The following is a 4,084-nucleotide window of genomic DNA, read 5'->3' as shown; positions in this document are numbered from 1 at the left end:
TTTGGGAAATTAGCTTATTTAACATCTTCCCTGGAGTTAGACAAGACGATACATACCTTTTTTGTCTCTGTGCGTGCATTTTAGCTTTGGGAATAGACGCTCCATTAGCATAGCTTAGCTTCATCACTGGAAGTGAGGCAGGACAGTAGCCTTACAGTGCCTTACAGTGTATTGCAAGGTCTGACATTGACCAGACTTGATATGCATGACCTTGGTGGGCTCTAGGTCAACTCCTGAAAAGGGGGTCAATGTCAGACTTTGCAATCAAAAGTTAGGGGGCTAATAACCCTTGCCATAATTTCAGTGCGCCCCCTAACTTTTGATTGCAAGGTCTGACATTGACCCCCTTTTCAGGAGTTGACCTAGAGCCCACCAAGGTCATGCATATCAAATTTGGTCAATGTCAGACCTTGCAATACACTGTAAGGCACTGTAAGGCTACTGTCCTGCCTCACTTCCAGTGATGAAGCTAAGCTATGCTAACGGAGCGTCTATTCCCAAAGCTAAAATGCACACACAGAGACAAAAAAGGTATGTATCTTCTTGTCTAACTCCAGGGAAGATGTTAAATAAGCTAATTTCCCAAAATGTTGGAGTTCCCCTTTAAGAGACACACAGTACAGGTTTAGACCTCTCATCCTTTAAGAGACACACAGTACAGGTTTAGACCTCTCATCCTTTAAGAGACACACAGTACAGGTTTAGACCTCTCATCCTTTAAGAGACACATAGTAGAGGTTTAGACCCTCTCATCCTTTTAAGAGACACACAGTACAGGTTTAGACCTCTCATCCTACTCCTCTCATCCTTTAAGAGACACACAGTACAGGTTTAGACCTCTCATCCTACTCCTCTCATCCTACTCCTCTCATCATTTAAAAGACACACAATATTTTTAGGACCTCTCACCCTCTCATCCTTTTAAGAGACACACAGTACAGGTTTAGACCTCTCATCCTTTAAGAGACACACAGTACAGGTTTAGACCTCTCATCCTTTAAGAGACACATAGTAGAGGTTTAGACCTCTCATCCTTTTAAGAGACACACAGTACAGGTTTAGACCTCTCATCCTACTCCTCTCATCCTTTAAGAGACACACAGTACAGGTTTAGACCTCTCATCCTACTCCTCTCATCCTACTCCTCTCATCCTTTAAAAGACACATAGTACCGTTTTAGACCTCTCATCCTACTCCTCTAATCCTTTAAGAGACACACAGTACAGGTTTAGACCTCTCGTCCTTTAAGAGACACACAGTACAGGTTTAGACCTCTCGTCCTTTAAGAGACACACAGTACAGGTTTAGACCTCTCGTCCTTTAAGACAGCGGTTCTCAACAGGGGTGCGCAGAGAGCTGCCAGGGGTGCCTTGAGACCAAAAAAAATATTATTATTATTTGTTTAATTCTTTTTGGATTACAGAAAATTATCACTAAAGTGCTATCTGTTGCAGCTGCACTGTTTTCCATGAAAATACCATATTTGGATAAGTTTGACCATTTCTCAAAATCTGAAAATCATTATTTAATAAAACACAGAAAAGGATCACCAAGTTACTCTGGATAAAAAAAACCTTTACAGGCAACATTGAGACAAAGCTTCCTGACACATCTCCATCCAAACTCTTGGAAGAACTCATTGAAATCTCATCTGATACCACCTGGAGAGCTAGTTTCAGAGTGTGGTGCTGAGTACCAAGTATCTCATGATGCAGCAGTTAAGGTGTTGATACCATTCAGCACCACATGTGTGAAGCTGGTTTTCATCCATGACAGCTCTGAAAACAAAATATAGGGCCAAGTTGAGCCTTGAGGATGACATGCGTGTTGCCTTGTCAAAGATCTCCCCACGTATTGACCGTATTATTAGCCAGCAGCAGCAGACCTCGCATTGCGCTAGAAATGTCCATTGAGTGAACGAGTGCTTATTTTCTGTATTTATTTATATTTTTGAGAATGGTAACTTGGTGATCCTTTTCTGTATTTAAAAAAAATACATGATTTTCTGTTTTTGAGAAATGGTCAAACTTATCCAAATATGCAATTTTTATGGAGAACAGTGCAGCTGCAACAGATAGCACTTTAGTGATCCTTTTCTGTATTTAAAAAAGAAATACATGATTTTCAGTTTTTGAGAAATGGTCACACTTATCCAAATATGCTATTTTTATGGAAAAGTGTGCAGCTGCAACAGATAGCACTTTAGTGATAATTTTCTGTAATTTTATTTAAAGAAATATGCTATTTGATTTACTACTACAAGCAGTGTAATGTCAACAGTACTAAGCCATTTAGACCTGAAACACCTGTTAATAATGCATTATATAGCCTGCATATACACACAAATGTGTTTCCCGGTTTATTAAATAAACATTATTTTGAAAGCAAGCACTTTTGTCATCATTGTAGCTGTAGGAAAGCCCCTGGTAATAAGATTACTTTGTTCTGTAATAGCCCTTTAATATGTTGTTGTTGACAGGAAAGGGTAATTGATTTATGCCAGTGTAATCGTTCAGCGTGATGTGCTCCAGCTAGTGTCGCATTCTGGTCTGCTGATAAGGTTATTGGCCCTTTAAGAGTTTTTTCTAACCTCGCGCAAGTTTGGTCTCAGTTCAGCTGTCTGACGGTACGCAGCAGTTACTTCTGTCCCTTTGGGGAAAGTGTGCGTCAATGACAGACGTAAGTACAGTATTTATGTTTAGTTCCTGCCTAATTCATTCATTCGGCTTACTCTACACTTATGTTCACATTGATCCATTTCTGTCGATGTTGTTTCTCTCTGCTATTGAGATGCTGTTTGCTATGCTATGTTGGTTAGCTTAGTTGCATGGTAGCTAGGCTATATAAATATAACTCACTCATTACTGCTAGTCAATTGAATGTATCTCTACACTTGGTTTACACTATGCCTACTTATTATTGTTTGCATGTACTGCATGAGTAATTTCCCTGCATAGTCTATGTTATATAATAACTCTGGTTAAGTGATTGTCCTAGTTACTAGTTGTATTATATTATTAATGAATATTATTGTAGCTATAGACCACATGTTTATGACATTATGTTTATGTACGTCACTACTGTGTTTACTAATGTATACTGTATTGTATTCCTTTGTAGACAACCACACGCAAATTCCCAAATACAAATCATTAACTGAAGCACGCCTCTGTGATTCTTTAATCGGAGTCACAACCCCCGAAAGTCATGGAAAAATGTTTATACGAACAGGTCGAAAAATATCTCGCGGAAAAAAATCGAATCTACGAATTCCAATCTGGCTTCAGAACATCCCACTCCACTGACACATGCCTTCTCTATTTAAACGACCACATCAAACAAGAGGTGGACGGCTGGACGCGGGCAAATACTGCGGCATGCTCATGCTGGACCTACAAAAGGCCTTCGACACTGTCAATCACACCATTCTGATTGACAAGCTAAAAGCAATTGGTTTTGATAGTCTATCAGTGAGCTGGATGCCATCCTACCTGGAGGGGAGAGAGCAGATGGTGGAGGTAAACGGTACCCTATCCCCCCCCCTCACAGTAAGCTGTGGTGTTCCACAAGGAAGCATACTAGGTCCGCTACTGTTCCTAATTTATGCAAATGACATGTCGTCAGCTTGTGACTGCAACTTGTTCCTGTTTGCGGACGACTCAGCCCTGCTGGTCTCTGACAAGAACAAGTTACAGGTTGAAAAAACCCTCAGCTCGGAACTAGGCAAAATCTGCATATGGCTCGCTGATAACAAACTATCATTACACATGGGCAAAACAAAGTCCATTCTCTTCGGTTCAAATAACAAACTCAGTAAGACCGACGGCTTCTCAGTTACAGTGGGTGACAATATTGTCACAAGGAAAGAAGATATTACCTACCTGGGTTCAATCCTAGAGGCAAATCTTTCCTGTGACAAAATGGCATCCAATGTAATAAAAAAAGTCAACCAACGAACTCGATTCTTGTACCGGATCTCCTCACTGGTAAACAAGAATACCCTGAAGACTCTGGAAGGAGCACTCATTCAAGGGTACTACGACTATGCTTGCACCTCATGGTACCAAAGCACCTCAAAGGCGCT

This window comes from Notolepis coatsorum, assembly GCF_963971535.1.
Source record: "Notolepis coatsorum genome assembly, chromosome: 19".
Lineage (NCBI taxonomy): Eukaryota > Metazoa > Chordata > Actinopteri > Aulopiformes > Paralepididae > Notolepis > Notolepis coatsorum.
Note: the sequence above shows the minus strand (reverse complement) of the source record.